Source organism: Synchiropus splendidus, chromosome 11 (genome assembly GCF_027744825.2).
Source record: "Synchiropus splendidus isolate RoL2022-P1 chromosome 11, RoL_Sspl_1.0, whole genome shotgun sequence".
Classification (NCBI taxonomy): Eukaryota; Metazoa; Chordata; class Actinopteri; order Syngnathiformes; family Callionymidae; genus Synchiropus; species Synchiropus splendidus.
In genome coordinates, this window is record NC_071344.1 from 18,207,398 (window position 1) to 18,224,528 (window position 17,131).

Consider the following 17,131-nt stretch of genomic DNA (forward strand, 5'->3'; position numbering starts at 1 on the left):
CGTTCCACGCCTCCATCCCGCAGAGCAGTGGTGACTTTGCTCTGAACTCTACCTTCTGCTTCAGTGGCAGCGTCCACTACTCTTCTGCAAAGCTGCTCTCACACTCGTCGCCACCCTGCTGCACCCTCTTTTTCACCTCCTGCATCTCTTTCTGGAAGAGAGCACCGCCAACTTAAGGGGTATTAGTTGAGAACCAGACTTGAGTTAGTTACGCTTGATCCTGACGTAGTCATTTGACACACTCCTGCTGTAGTTCCGCTCCAACATTCCGGATGTTGACTTCAGGGATCGACTTTTTCAGAACGAAATCAGCGTGTGTGACTCACCATCAGAAGTCTTAATAAATGTACTGTAACTTGCTGTATGGTGGGAGTGAAGTCGCGGGCGCCGCCTTCTGAGCTGGCCGCATCATCAACAAGCGCAGCAGCGTGAAGAAAAACAAAGCTGCAGACGTGGAGCACTAAAATGTGAATTCCAGTCACGGACTAAAAATATCCCTCAGCCTGAGTAGCACTTTTACGTAGGTACGTGTGTGCGAGCGAGTGTGTGTGAGTGTGGCAGTCGGATTTTCCATGCCTGGTTATGAGTGCTTGAAAGACTTCATCACTGTCAGCTCGGCAGATCTTCAGCTTTCCCTCCTTCTTTTCTCTGCCACTTCTCATTTCTGCGACGTGGAGCCAAGAAAACGTCAGATCCAGAGAAGTGAAACTCAGCGATAGGTTTTCTCTCTCACCTTTTCTCAGTTATTCAACTCACATTTGTTAAGCTGAGGTCTCCTTGTTGCTGTAACGATAGCGGAAGTAGGTTCTTAACCCCTTCACGTCACCTCTCTGCCCGTGATGATAGATGGAAGTTTCTTTGTGCAGTTCAGCGGTCGCTTACCTTCAGGTTTAGTTTCTCTCTCTAAAACAATGTCATCAAGTTGTATGAATGTCAGCATGCCTGCGTCCACTAGATGGCGCCTTCTGCGGGGACAGCAATCTCTGACAGGCAACTAGTGATTGGTAATGTTGGACTTGAACAGGCGGGGAAGGAACCTTGAGACTCACAAATCCTTACTCAACAGGACTTGATGGCAGTCGATGAATCCCACACACCTAAGTGAGTCTCAGAATCTGGGGTACGAACTGAGTCCCACCAACATTTGATCGGGTTCAACCACCTCAACAACTCTCGCACTTGTGCTCAGACTCACGCAGCAAGAACCAACTCTGATGACTCATGCTAGCTTGATGCTAGCAGTAAACTCCAGAAAAGTTGGCAGGGAAGCACAGAATAGCATTTACCACAAGCCTTTAAAAATATTTTGGTCCTCTGCAACTTTTTTCTCTTTAGGCCGCTTGAAGCGTGTCGCCAGGCTACGTCAAGTTATTCTGAGTCACAGAACTCAACAGGAAATGAGTGAGACTCATGTATCCACCGGTTTAGAAGCAGTGACTGACTCTCTGTGACTCTGAAGAGAATCAGAATCCAAGGTGCGACCGACGGGGACATGATGTTGGGCCAGTTTCACTCTTTTTTTAAAGTGAGTCTGAGTGACTCAAGAGCAGGTTAGGGTTCATTTCCCACACAGCAGCACACTAGTCTCGTCTGAATCAGAAGTGACTGTGAAGGATCACAAACACTTGTTATTAAAAAAACTCTTATTTTGAAACCCTACCGGAAGCCTCTTCATTCTTAGTGCAGAAGGAATAAAAAACATTGGAGTCGAATTTGAGGGCAGCTGCACAGTGAAGGCCACTGCAGCCGGGCACTAGATGGCAGTAGCACACACTGCTGCAGGTCCGCCTGGTGAGAACTGAGCCCCTCCAGAGAGGGATTTAAGAAAGACGGTAAAGCAATTAACGGTACACAGCTTTGCTTTTATGGCTCAATATCCTCCAACTTTACAGTCAGAATGTGGAGTGGTTTGGATACCTGTGTTCCCGGGGAGCCGGCGCTGGCAGGAATGTTCTGACTCGCTTCCTGTTCACAAACGCAACAAAGAAGTGAAGTGGAGGAATCAGGAAGGAAAGAGAGGCGCGAGTCTCAGGCTTCTGTCCTCAGGAGGCTGGAGATAGAGGGGCCGACACATGACGCAGCTTTGAGCCAACCTGCAGAGAAGTAGCCGCCCGATGATCTGGTGCTGTTTCCTAAAGAGGTTTGGACGTATGTGACCTCAGACAGTCCAAAGTCAACCGAGTGAGGTAATCTTGGAGCAGCACAGGCTCTCCTCCGAGTCTCCCCTGGATGACTGAGCTTCTCGCTCTCAGAGAGAGAAGGTCAAGGCTGGTCACCACAGGAGAGAGGAGAAACCCATCGGTCTGTGGAGAGCTTTGTCTTCTGGCTCAGCTGTTTCTTAGACATCTCCATCCTTCCCTCACTCATGACCAAAGAGTGAATCCACACACCTTCATTATCTTCTAGCCCAAAAGAGAAAGGCGTGACCACTCCATCAACAAGAGGGGTCCAGACTTGTTGGTCCAAACATCTGAATTTTAATTTCCATTTTTTTGTCTGAGGTGCAACTGGAAGTCCTGTCCAAATACTGAGGAAAGTTGAGGGCTATTTAACAGACAAGAACAATTTTCTCCAGAAAAGCTGTTAAAACCACCACGCTAAATAAGCCTCAAAGTCATCAAAGTTAATGTACGATGTTGGAGAACGCCGACCAAAGTGAGGGTCAACAATCGGGGTCAGCCTTCTGATTTACTGCGGCGTTCTAGTGTTTGGCAGACATGTCTTTGAAATGCTCTTGCTGTTGTTGTTCTCCTGAGATTTACGTCAGAGTGTGGAAGGTGGAGGTCCAGCCTGACCTGTTTTTATGGTCGTCGAAAAGACTGGGACCAGCGTCTCTCCAGGACTGACCTCAGACGGGTGATTGAGACGCGACAGTTCGGTCGCACGCGCTCGTCCCTGTCAGCCTCCTGATGAAGACGGCTGCTGAGGCGTCCCGCGGTGAGGAGAAGATCTCTTACTGCCGGGCGCTAATTTATAGCCGCACATCCGTGCGGGCTTTGTTTTTGGAGCCGGGGTAAACTGAGAAGCCGGCTTTGGCTTCTCACGAGGCCCCGGCTGTATTTCATGCTATTGTTGACCCCTGAACTCCGGAGGGCAGGTCAGCTCCGGTAGATCAAGCCGAATATTTGGGAGCCACATGGGCCGGAGCTGTTGAAGGGTGTGTCCATTAATCACCGCCTCAGCTTTGACAGAGTCGACCCCTCGAGTCAAGTTTCCAGCCCACTGACTCAAAACGGCCAATCGTCACCTGAAGACAAATGTTTCTCATGACTGCTGCGACTAAAACCGGACCAGCCCCGTTGGCCCAAATTTGGGAATCTTGAGTTTAGATGTTGAGTAGAGCTGTACACCCTAAAGCTTTTCAAGTCACTGGGGAGTGAGTCAGAGTCACTCTGGATCTTGCAGTGATTAAAGTTGGATTTGAAATGAGCGGGAGGCTTCCACATTTTTGGGGTGAGAGTCACATTGTCCCATGTGACAAACATGAGTCCTGTAAATCTGGATCATTTGGAATTGTGAGTCTACAAAACTCTTCACTCCGGCAGGGGGCGTCACCGGATATGAAGCCTTAGTTACCAGGACGGACTGCTGTACGTTAAAAACATCAAACTGGAGAAGAATCCGGGCTTCCCCCCCGACAACAATGAGAGCTGGGACATGACCGCGGTGGGATTAAACACATCGGAACTTCCTGTCCAGCGATTCAGCGCCAGGACTTTTGAAAGTTAAAAAAGGCTGCTGGACTTTTGTTTTCAAACATGGGGGTCTCCGACTCCAGGGCTTCACCATCTCCCACTCACCACCGTGATTGTTTTCACACACTATCCTCCGCTCCAAACCAGATTATCCAGAGCCTGTCTCCCGTCCAGACTCGGCCCTCGCCGAGGCGTCATGTACAAAGCTTCACTCGGGCAAATAAAAACCGCTGTGATTGATGGTCTCCGAGAGCATAAATAACGTCTCCGGTACACATGGAACCCCAGCGCTTTTGGCATCGGCGGAGATAAAGAGAATAAATCTGGTCTGGATCTCTTGTAGCGCAGCCAGCGAGCCGACCCGGACGCGAGCAGCCGCCGCAGCTCCCCGATGATTCTTTCATTATCAATGAAAGCCCTTCTGCTTTTTCACTTTCTGGCAGTCAGAAATGGCAATTAGAAAGAGAACATGATCTGAGAGGAAAAAAAACACCTTCTGCAGTGTGTTGTGGTGGAACGACAGGACTTCTCCGGGTGATGTGTACATTCGGGGACGCGTCCAAGGGCCTCGTCGAGTTACACACAAATCAGAGGACGTGATTACGACATGGTTACTTAGCATAAATAAATACGCTGGCTGCAAATGCCGATGAAAGAGGGGGAGCGTTGCTTTAACACAAGCAAGCTGTGTCGCCGGTGGGAACCGGAGAGGAGGTTCTGATGACAGACGGGCTTCCTGGGATGGAACAAAAGCTTCAGGAGGAAAATGTGGAATCAACCGGCAACATTAACAGCATGGGCTGAGCGACGTACCTGGGTCACTCCTGGACCAGTGCTACCAGGGTCTGTTCTCTATCAAGTTCTTCTGAGAACTTTGGTTTTCTCCCATGGAAACACACGGGTCAACAGCTGACTCTGTCCATGCGACTCAGTGAGTGAGAGGGTAAGGAATCGGAAACCTGTCCACGGTGTGACTCACCATCTTTGGGAGAGAGTCACCTGTAGCGCCCTCTACTCTTCAGAAATCACAACAAATCAGAGCAGGAGAAACTTTACAGGACCAACATGGGAGGGGCCTGAAAAGTGTCTGCAGGTAAGGCCAATAGAAATCAGCTACGAAGATACTCAGGTCAGGGTCAACAAACGTAAATGTCAAACAATGCAGTCAAAAACCTCTGTGTGGAGAGAACCAAGTGACATTCCCTGTCACTTGACTGTGACAGGGGGCGGAATGTGGCTGATCAACAAGTGAGCCGACGGAGAAACAAGGAAACGTTTGATGTTTATTGGTTTGATGACGATGAAAACGTTGAACCCCGGCAGATAATCCCAGTCCCATGGCCGCCGTCTACTTGTCGCCGGTTTCTACTTGTAAATGATGTGAGATTTCAGACTAGGAGCTCCTGGATTGGTGATGGGACAGAACCGTGGCGTGTGTCCCAGCTTTTTTAATCTTCGTTTGTGCCTCTCTGACAGATAATAAAATCTTTACCCGCTTTAGAGTCACCTCAGAATGGTAAAGCCCAATAGCGTTCCGAGGACCAGAGGAAGACGCTTTCTTTATCAACATTTTGGAGCAGGTTTGAACTCTAGTTAAACACGTTGATCCTGCAGTGAAGGTCTGACTTGAGATCTTCAGTGTGTACTGCAGCGCCTCACATGCAGAGCAGGAAGATATCCCAGAGTGTGCGTATTTGAAGTGAAGCTTACAACCTTCACCTGAAGTACTGAGAAGAATGTCAGGTTGTGGATGAAAGTGCAGCCACTGACACACACTCCTGCACCACAGTAACACACGCGCACGTCACGAACACTCAGCATCTGCTCAAGATGTTTCACATTAGTTGCTGGAGTAGTTCATCAAAGCCGCGCTTCGGATGATGGTGTGTTATATTATCAAACACGTGTCCAGCTCACAAACACATCCACGCCGCGTTGTCACACAAACACCTGTCCGGCATCACTTCTCGAACACTTCCATCTGTGCAGCTGGGCCGAGCTCTCGACGTCGGCTTCAAGGCTCGCTCCAGATCCGGCCATGATTCCCAACACGGAGTGAGCGATGCGGTGCGGACGGGGTGAGGCCGCGAGGTCGCGTCTTCAAAGCAGACATTTGACAGGACATGCTCTCGCGCCGCACTCATTTGACACCTGTCTAATCCGCCGTCCGCCGCTCCAGATCCCACATAATCTCTGGCCAGCAAAGACATTCGGATTCTCCCTCTCGTGCCGACACATCGGAGTGTTGCCTGGTGTCTGAGCGTCACACGGCTGTTGTGAAGCACACTACACATGAGGAGATGTTGTAGTCCCCTGAGGGACCTTACAACTGGGCTGTAACCCTCTGAAGTCATTAGCGAGTGAGCGTTTACGCGCATGTTAGGAAGCTCCTGCACACGCAGGATCTAGCTTGCTACACTTCCTGACCTGACGTCCATCTTGCCTCAGTGACCAATTCCTCCATTATCTATGGCTGTTGTTTTAGATCTTGCTAGCTTTGATATAGCTTTTTTCCAGCCAAGCTCTTTCCACTGAATCACTGAATTTGTATCTGATGCTAATTGTCATGCTAACGCTAACTTCCAGTATGACTGACTCTCCTGTTTGAGAGAGTGAATAACTGACTCCTGAGATGCTCAGATGGTTCACCAGGTTTAACCTCCTTAGGTCCATCGTCTTTAGCTCCAAACCATCTTCTGCTCTGAAGACCTTTAGAGCTTCATCTTGTGGACACATTTATGGAGAGGAGAAGAAGAACTTGTCCAGCTCCTCCCAGTTTTCCAGTTCCTCCCTCGGTTCTCTTAGGAACCTTGATCTTGGCAGGGTTTCGATGCCATTGTTCCTTAGCGGTCAACTGTTGGTGCCATGATGTGTCCAGCTGATGAACCCTTTAGGTGTCATCTTCATTTTGGGTGACGTTATAACCATCCAACCACCAACAACGTCCTCCACAAAAACACACTCTCTTTACTTTCCCACTTGTCTATCCTTTGGGAGCTCAAGCACCAGCTCCACCTCCGACTTCCAGACCTCCTTGGTGCTTCAAGGTCACTCCCGCCATGTCCACCACAAACCTGCCTGGCAGTGGGTCAAGCACTTCATCAACAAGTGCAGTTCCAGGTACTTCATTGTTTGGCTGCAGACGGGCCAGAGCGGAAGCCTCCGCCGAAGTATCACTGTAAGCAATCAGAGTCGGTGTAAATATGTCCTGATGAGTCCACATCAAATCACGTAAACTAAAGTCGACAGTGGGGTCCCCCTTGAGTCAGATTCCAGCCTCAATTAATCGGGATTCTTCTCTAATGAGCAAGCGATCCGAGTGTTCCATGAGAGTCAGGCAGCTGGATTTGCATAAAGCTGATGAAAAGCAAACAAACAGTGCGGGAACAACATCATCCCTGGCAGAGGTAAGAAAAACTTCTCCAAACTTTCCACACATGCAGCTCAGGAGGCTAAAACATCCCCCAAATGAATGACGACATTAACCGCGGCGCAGATGTACTACTGAAGACGATCGTGCCGCAAAAATACGGTCATTAGCTTCCCCCCGAGGTGGTGGGATGTAATTCTGTTTTAACTGTTTATGATAGCATCAAAAGCAGCTGCAAGTCTTTTAATAACTATTTCATTCTCTTCTGCTGATCCAGCGGCAGAGCTGATTGGAAACGGATGCTTCCGAACCGTTTCCTCCGAGTCCAGGTCAGCAGATGGAACGCGAAAAGACTTCTGACTGATTGTGCGGCTGCTCGAGTCGCGTGCGCCAGGAGAGTTTGTTTATTGGCAAGCAGTTCTCCGAGGATCCTGGGGAAGACCTCCCTTTGATGGACGCGCCAGAGATAGTGTCCACCAGGTGGTACGATGGACCTCAACAGGCCACAGCGCCACATACAGGCTGGAGTTGGTAGTTACAGACGAGTCATACAGCCCGTGTCCCGAAAGACAGACGGTGCGGTCGACCAACACCTTTGCACATCTCAACATGACCGACTCACCTGTCTCAAAAGTATCAAAAGTAAAAGTCTCTGCGGGCACGTTTCCACAAAGCTTATGGAAACGGGCCAAATGGAGCACTACAGCCAGAAACCATGGGGGGCAGCGTTCCTGTTACAACCCAATGCGTAGCTCTGAGACATGTAGAAGACATAACAATGGCGGAAAGTCTCCTTCCTCCAGTCGCGGTATGTTTAACGGCCTCACCGACCTGTCATGGTCTACTTTGTATATGCTTTTATTTTGTTGTTGTATTTCCTGTTTGTTGTTGTTTGTTGTTCTGCTTGACATGTAATGACACCCAGCTGGAACCAATTGACTCAGTTTTCCAAAGCTTCCTGGTGCTGGGAAAGATGACTTCTCTTGAGCTCCTCGTGTTTTCTCTTGTGCTTGAGCTTATGTTACTTTTCCTACCATGAGTGTGTTTTTGAACCTCCACATCGTATTCTCTGATTCCAAGTGTTGAGTTTAACCACTATGTGCATTTTTAGTTATTTGTCTTTGTTTACTTTTTGTTGATTTCTACCAGTGTCTTTTCATTTATCCTTTTTTTCTCCCTTTTGCATGTTGTTGCTTACTTCCGGTTTGTGTTTGTTCCAGGTTTCACACGTCATTTCTCTCCAGGTTTGGCGATGCCCTTGGTTCCTCCTCTTTCTCCTCCGTCTTTGATTTATTGTTTGTATTATTGTGAATTAATATTTATCATTTTAATCTTGTCTCCCTGTCTCCAGTCGCTACAAGCATCTGGGTCCAGTACGTCCAGGTTTTGTGACACGACCACTGCCTCCCACAACCTTGCCTCAGTTTTCCTCTTCTGTGTAAGAGATACATGATCAATACTTCGTCCACTTGTTCTCGTTGTCCCTCTCTGGTATTTACATGAAAACCTCATGTTCACTGATGCTCGATTCCGCTCCTCCACTCTTCACACCTGATAAAGCTCTCACAAAGTTCTTGCTGATGGTGTTGAGATAGAGATGATGAAGCAGCCGTCAGACTTCAGTCCCTCACAGACGACACCATGGCTGCACAGGTGCTGCTGCTGCTGCTGCTGCTGCTGCTGCCGCTCATCTCCAACATCCACGCTGAGCTCATCCTGAGAGCAGGGTCCCATCATCTCTTCGAGCTGGACGACACCGCTGACTTCTGCGCCGTCTCCAGATGGACCAGTGAGGGGAAGCAGCTCCTGTGGAACTCTTCAGGTTCTGATTATCTACACCCTGTGGCTGTTTCAAACTCGGGTCAGTACCAGGAGCAGTGCTGGACTCAGGGTCACATGACCCTGGAGAGGAACTCCACCCTCCTTGTCTGTGATGACCAGAAGATGGTAGATCATGAGCTTATGGTCCTGAATGCTGGGGAGACAGTGGAGCTGAGCTGTGATGGTGTGGGACCAAACCAGAGTGTTCAGTGGGCCTATGTGAGCTACAGATCAGATGGGTTAGTTCTAATAGACGATGAAACACCTCTTGATCACCTCCAACTGGCAGAGAACAAAGCTTCCCTCCTGGTCACTGCAGCCAAAGGTTTTGTTCCCAAGTCCTACTTCTGTCTGGAGAAGCAGCAGCTCAGGTGTGAGCTTCACAGTGGTTTCTACGTTGTACTACTGCCAGAGGTTATCTTCCGCTTGGTGGGAGAGAGTCTGGAGCTGAACTGTTCTGACAGCGGCCCAAACCAAACCCACAGGTGGAAGATGACTAATTCACTGGGGCTCTAGAGCGAGAGTCTGAACTCCACTCTGACACTTCCATCTTTCTGGTCATGAGCGTCTTTTCTTTATGGTTGTGTGTCCTGAGCCTGGGCCTCCTGCTGTGGAGCTCTTCACTGGGGGGCAGAACCTCACTCTCCACTGTGGCGACTGGCATCAGACTGATGCGGTTCACTGGTTCATGAGGTCCAACAGAACCAAAGGACGAGTCTTTTATCTTGAGTATCAACTACCAGACCACATGTATCTCTCTGGCAGCAGGCTGGTGATCAGGAACGTCTCTCTGCAGGACAGTGGAAAGTTCTGGTGTGTGGTCAGGAGAGGCCGTCTCTGTGTGTTCAGGTCTGAGTTCCTGGTGATGCTCAGGGAGCCAGAGGTTGATCACCATCTGCTGAGGTCCGTGCTGCTCAGTGCTGTGGTGCTGATGATGCTGGGTGTTGTTGTGGGGGTGAAGGTGTGGAGGAGCAGGAGGAGAGAGCAGGTCCCAGCACCTGTGGAGGAGCTGGAGATGTCCCAGCTGTCTCCAGAGTCAGACGTGCAGGAAGAGGCTCCGGTCTGAGCCGCCATGATGCTTGGAAACAACTGCTGACCTTTGACCTCTCTGATGAGCAAAGTGTATGAGCTCGTGTTTAGCTTCAATAAATGTAACATGCTTCTGAAACACTCTCTCTCTCTTTGTGTCTCACTCACTCACCCCAGCTACAACCCAAACTAGCCAGGGAAACCACTTCCCGCTGGCAGCACCAAAAAGAAGCGGCAGGTGAGAGTGTTCACATTCTCCTGGACCAACGCGAGGATGGATTTGTTTTCAGTGGATGGAGGACGGCATCTGGAGTCGCTTTGGTAATTGGCTTCATAACATTTGGCAGCGTTCTAAAGCGCTGGAGAACACACCTGCCCGTTTCATTAAGTCCGACACTCGCAGCTCTCAGAGCACACGCACACCGCCGCCCCATGGATGTAACAAGTGTGACGTCACTGGGACCAAATGTGAAAAAGCACAAGCCAACCGTGAGGTCCAGGTGTCCTGCAGGAGACCGGGATCAAGCTCTCGCCCGAGAACACAACAAGCTTTTGTTCTTCAGCTGACCCCTGCTGAACCGACTACTGCACGTGTTTATATGTCGATCAGAGGTTGGATGTTTTTTCCCTCATGCAGTGTTTCACTTTTTTCATATGTCTGTTTACGGTTTAATATCTCAATGGTTATTTTCCTGTTGATCACATATTGTCAGTTGTTTTATTGAGATTTGTTTTGGCCTATTATTTATTGACTTTTTTGTTTGTTTCTCCGATCAACTTTTTGTTCTCCTTGACAGTCTGTTTTTTTCTCCCTTTGGTATTCATTTTTCTTTAATTTCTTTTATTTCTGATGCTGCAATGATCATATTCTTTTTTAAAATAAAGAATAAATAAATTAACTTATTTTTCTAGTTGGTATTTATTTTTTCTCCTTTTATTTAGATTTTTTATATATTTGTTTTAATTGCTGCTCAAGCTTAGGTGTTCTGTACATTTTTTGGTCTAGATTTTAGATAGGCTTTAGCTTTTTTAAAAGCTTCTTGAGGCTTTTTGTACCTTGTCATGCGTTTGTGTTGATTCCGCAGTTCCGACCAATCACCGCGAATTTCCCGCCAACTCCACCAATCACTGTAGTCTCCTTTCGCCCCGCCCTCTACGCGGCATGTGTAGCATCATATTCCCTCCCTCCAAACACTCACATCTGCCCTCCAAGGGTCGCAATTTCGGATGTGAACAATTCTGAATCCATTCATCAATGTCCAAATTCCCATCGTTAAAATGTAGAGCAGACAGAACTAAAAAGCAGAACTCACTAGTGCAGCATCACCCGAACACCATACGGGGCGGACATAAACAAACATGGCTGACCTCCAGATCCATCTCGCTTCTTCTTCTTTCTTTTTCCTTCAGCTTCTCCCTTCAGGTGTGGCCACAGTGGATCATCTTCCTCCATCTCACCCTGTCCTCTGCTTCCTCTTCTCTCAAACCTAACCTCAAGCCTCATGTTCACCACCTCCATAAATCTCCTCTTTGGCCTTCCTCTCCACCTTCTGCCCGGTAGTTCCAACCTTGACATCTTCCTACCAACCTGACACTTTTCTCCAATGATTCCATCCTGCCCGCACCCGCTTCTTCACCTCTTTCTCACACTCTCCAAACCCTCCACCGTTTTCATCTTTGTATCCTGTAACTTCGCCTGTCCACTTGGCTCCCTCTCCAGGCTGTTTCTGACTCTCTACATCCCAACCCTGTGGAGCATATCAGCAGCTGCTGTTTAAACTGGCTGGATTAATGAACGTCCGTCAGTCTCCACCCTTGTGAGGAGCGCCGAAACAAAACAACTGCTCACTCCACACTGTCAGCCTGGAAACAACTCACAGAACAGCATCATAAAAAAGATGGACTTGTTGTGGCATCACTTTTTATTTAACATCTACATTCATCTATTTATTTATTGTGTTCTTTGCTCTGCCCACAACCCTGAACAGGACTATGCCCTGGTTAACTGAAGACGTATGTACTGAAAACTGAGACTAGTTTTTCACAAGCTCATTTGCAAAGCTTCTGATTTCATGTTGATCCAGAACCCAAAGTGATGAGAACTTTCACTGCAAAGAAAGCTAACATTTTTGGCCGCAATACACCAGAAATCCTGGAGGGACTGGTCATCTGCCTTCACTGAACCGAGTTCACGAAGAGACGAGTCGCACAGCAAACAGAGACGGTGACCTGCGCGACTCATGTCTACCTGAGGAGTGATTCCATGAGTCCCACTCTCTGACGGATGTCTAAGAGTCACAAACCTTCTCATCTCTAACTCATTAAAGTTGAGCTCACAGAGTTGAGATTCTCTGCATCACAATTTGTGTGTGTGAACGGTCTTTGAAAGGTTCCTCAATTAGCGAGTCGGCTCATTAGGCAGGGGAAGAGCAAAGCGGCTGCCTGCTGAGTCCACTGCTCTGACCCCTCCTTGGATGCTAGCTCAGGTGGCGCAGCTCTCTGATCCGAGTCCGACAACAAAAGAGAGACGTTCCACTTTTCTTCTTGGTTCTGCTGGAAAGGCTCGCCGAGCAGAAGAGTCATGTGACCCAAACATCTGTGGCGGCAAGAGGCCAGAGAGGAGCCGAGGTTACCTCCGGTCCTGACTCGTGAGTACTGGCGTTCACGTCAGGACCGACTCTGGCCGGATTTGAGGCTCACGCTGATGGAACTGTTGGACTCTTCAGGTTCCGATGATTCAGGATGGGAAGGTAACAACTTTTACTGTCATGATAGCCATGACCTTCGCTTTTGTTTAACAGGTCCTTCCTTCGGACGGACTGGCGTCGGAAGTGAAAGAATTCCGTGAAGACGCCAGTAGGTCAGAAATGCCTTCTCATGGAATCCAACTCCTCTGAGTGAATCCCACAACTCACACTACCAAGTCATGAGTAAAAAAACTGCTCAGTCAGTATAAGACTCTTAAGATGACTTAGATAGTCAGACTCATGCTATCACACACTTCAGAGTGACTCGTTGTAGGTGGATGAAACAACCTGAAGAAACTTGTGTTGGGGTCAACAAGTCCCAGATGACCCCACAGAGTGAGTCAGACACACTCTCCACACCACAGGTCAAAGACTTACACACGACTCAAGATCACAGAGTGACTAAATGGCACATGTGCAGGTGGCTCCAACAGCTCAGAGAGAGTCCCTGTGACCCGAGTTCAAGTCAGCCGAGAAGAACTCTGAGTCAAACTGTGTGACATTGACCTGCAACACTGACTTCTTATCAACTGTTGAGTCACACAGATGAAGGTTTTCCCATTATTTGTGCAGCCTCAGGGACTCACTCAGATCTGGGGGACACTATATTTTGATAACTCTAGTTGTCACAACTTAAGTTGTATGTGCAGCTTCTGAGATTGTGGAGGCTTGAGAGCCCCCTCATGAACATAAATATCACTGCAAAAACCACCGCAAAAAGCAGCTGTAGGACTCAGCGTCAGAGAGTCTGAGTCGACGTGGAGGCATGACTCATGGGTGAACACTGTCGGTGGAAAGACTTTTGTGGGTAGATCGCAGGAGGTGAGGGTCACAAGGTCGCACCCCCAGCTAACGTAGACGACACGACTCGTAGACGACACGACAGTCTTCCTCTCTTCACCAGACGATTGGCCTCCAGACAGAAGTGACTCAATCCCTCCTGAATCGCTGAGAAGCTCTTAATGAGCACATTTACATAATTTGTTTAAAGCACTTCTGAACACGTGTCGCTGGTGCGAAGCGCCGGCGGCCCTCGTGTGTTTCTGATCATCTGCATAATCCCAGAGAATACGTGTCCCACCGTGAGTCAGCCCGGAGAGCGGCCCCCTGCGGAGCGACAACCTGGACCTGTGGTCGACGGCTGAAGATCCCCAGAGCTGGTGGTGACCCCCACGGCTGGGTGAGTCAGGGCTGTGGTCCTGCAGAATGTGCTTGGTGTCAGGCGCTTTACTGGAAGTTACTGGTTGTGCTTATGACGCCGCAGCGGCAGATCAGAACACGGCTTCTTGTTTTGTTCTGAAACCGAGTTTTGGACTGGTGGAAGTGAGTTTTGTGATGTGTGATGTTGTCATCTTGTTAAATAAGGGCCTAAAAAAGCTCGGAGCCCCAAACCTCGCTGCCCCTCCCCTGGAGGTGGCTTCACAGCTCCGTGTCTGGACTCAACAGCACATTTGTTTGTCAACTTGTGCTGCAGATGTCTGTGGCAGCTCTTCGCTCTGCTGACTCGCGAACACAAACGTCACAGGTCGTTTCTCTCCTCAGCTCATTGAGAGAAGCGTGTTCCGACTCGGGTCGGCGCCCCTGAGCCTGGCGTGGACAATGACTCCTTGTTAAGGTCATGACGGCCGAGCCTCCTTCCAGACACGGGCCCCGAAGGCAGACCGGCTCTCTGCGCTTCAGAAGGCAGCAATAAATCGGAGCGAGAAACGAGGCTGGAAGTATGAAGCGCTCCACATGGCCGCCGCGCTCCGTGATTTGTTGTAATGGAATAAACATGACGCGGTCTGATGTAGAAACAGTCTGTCGCGCAGCAGCGTCTGTCTGCCGCGCGGCCCGACCCGTGCACCTGCAGCTTTACAACCCACTGTTCTCGTGTACAGCCCTTTACTGCAGCCTCCTGAGGAGAGTCAGGCACAGCTGTTTCCACTGGAGACTCTGAGTCCTGACTCTCAGCACCGGAGGACTCATTCAGGCCCTACAGAGTCCCTGAAGTAACCCATGAGTCACACAGCTGAACAATCAGTCAAGTTTCTCTACTGAATTGAGGCTGGCACCATCACAGAGTCAAGTACTGTGGGGACTCATGACTCGATAGGCGACTGATTCTCTCAGCTGAAGTTACTGCTGTTGAGCCACGTCTACATACCAGGCAGGAAGTGGCTATAACTCATGACAGTGTTTATCCAACACATTGGAATGAGTTGCTGTGACTCTAGTGGCAGATAGGAAACACATCTGACTCATGACCCAACATTAGTGACTCAGTATTTGAGGCATAATCATAAATAACAGCGAGCAACAAACTTTAGTGAGGCATGAGAGACTCAGACTCATGACAATGCGAGGCAACCTTGTTAGTGAGTGCGCATGACTTGGGTTGGTGGAACTGAAATGACTCGATGGGTAATAGATTCTCATATGTGGAATGACCTGTAAATCTGCAGTCCAAAAACGTCGAATGAGCCTGGGAGTCAGGTTCATGTGCAGGAAGTGCAGCTGAGTCAGTAAGAACAAATCCATCCGAGCCTCTGTGAGTCACATTCCCTGTGACTCAGGTTGGATTGTGTTTTTGATTCATTAGGTTCCTGAAAATGAATCAATGAAAAGACTCCAAAGATGGAAGGTGAGAATTTAAAACTGGTTCAACTCAACAGAGTCAGTCAGGCGGCGTCCGAGTCCAAGAATGAAGAGGAGTGTCTGAACCGTGACTCGGACGAATCTCCTCACGCTTGCTAACTGAGACCTGAGAGAGCGGCTCACAGTGGAAGCTAGATTCCTCAAGCCCACCTTCATCTGGTTACACTTTGACCAAACAGCCACGTGTGACTCATCCAGACTCCACCAAGAGTCAGCCCTTGTTTTACCTGTTTCTCCTGTCAGAAACAGACTCGTAGCTGACATGGATTTATCATGAGGTCACCACATCCTAAACAGGAAGAAGAGCTCCGATGACGATGATGATGCCACTTTAAATGGCTTCAAACTGTGATCCTAAAGTGCCGACACAGCGACATTCCTGAGGTCTGCAGAGAACAACAACTGAGCTGCTGTGCACATGATGGAGACGCGTTGTCGTCCTGCTGTGTAGGTGTGGTGTGTGTTTTGTTGTTGTGAGTCGCAGCTTTGCTTATCTTTCTTATCAGTCCTGCGTGCGCAGCAGCAACACAACTGCCGCTCCAGTGCACGTGTGAGACTCAGCTGTGAGACTTGCGAAAGTGTGGACTCCACTCACATGACTTGGACTCCAGTCATTTGTATTACACTTAAGACTCGACTCGACAAAATGTCACTTGTGACTTGTTACTACACTAAAGGACTCATAACTTAAACACTAGGACTTGAAAGACTTGAGAGTCGTCAGTCTTGACTTGGCTGTTTTGACTTGAGACTTAACTCCGGACTTACTTGTTGAGGATGACTTGGTCCCACCTCTGGAGACTCATGACTGTCTCCCTCCCTCCCAACACCTCCAGGTGGCGCTGATCCATGCCGCCGTAACTGCGTCACTGGAGGAGGTGAAACATCTCAGCGGTCCCACAGTGTCAGTTGTCGTTGGCTCCGGTCGTGTTGTTCTGCATTACGAGCTCCAGAACAAGACCTGGTGCTAACGCAGAAACCAGGCGGGTCCGTGTGGGCGGAGGTGTCGCCGGATCGGCCCGCAAGCCTCGGCAGAGGATGCTGTCGAACGATTTAGCACGTGTGACTATGAGCGCCGAGATCCAGTTTCCTGCGGCTTTGAGGTTCAATCAGGTCGCAGGACTTTGAAGGAAACAGCTGCCATCATACCTTTGGACCAGAGAGCTCAGTGAGAAAGCAAGAGAGTCAGGTCCGAGTCATGTGCTGTCCTGATGTTCCAGGGCTCGGTTGAGTCACCTTGACTAGTGTGCAGCAATGTAGCTACACACACAACTACTGTGTACCATGGAGTCACATATGTCTGAGTTTGCTGCTTGCGTTTCTTAACTGATTCCTTACTGTGACTCTCAGCGACTCAAGGTGCTACAGAGGAAATGACTCTGAGACATTCTGAGTCGCACAATTCCTCCTACACCAAGCTGTGCAGGCTCCAGGGCAGACATTAGGGTTCAACCTTTCTAGTCTCTTCCAGTCTGGTTTTCATGCCGAGGTACACAGTTCTGTGGAAGTCAACTCTGGTGATGGACTCACTGAGTGCATGTGTGTAGAAAGTTTGAAAATGAGTTGTGTGCTACCACTTCCGTGTGTGTCTGCATGTGTTTGGTTGAGTCACTTGCTGTGACTCAAATGAATCAATCTTCCCCAGCAGACTTGAGTCACTCAAGACTTTTCGCCGGGTTCACCGTCCTCAACCAACACCAAACGCACTTGTGAGTGTCATAAAGAGTAGATTCTCTGGCACTGGAACCGCTGTGGTTTTCTGCTGCGATTGACGGTTGCTGGTTTGATTCCCGGCATGTTCAGCACCATGTTTCAGGTCTTCATTTGTCCAG

General features: G+C 49.1%; 1 long non-coding RNA gene across 1 annotated transcript; it reads right to left on the bottom strand.

Moving 5' to 3' along the window:
* Positions 1–634: 634 nt before the first annotated feature.
* LOC128767806 (uncharacterized) lies at positions 635–988 on the bottom strand. Its single transcript, XR_008416169.1, has 3 exons — positions 883–988; positions 734–783; positions 635–664 (listed from the first exon to the last, which is right to left on the bottom strand). It is a non-coding gene; the product is annotated as an uncharacterized LOC128767806 (long non-coding RNA).
* Between the last annotated feature and the right edge of the window lie 16,143 nt (positions 989–17,131).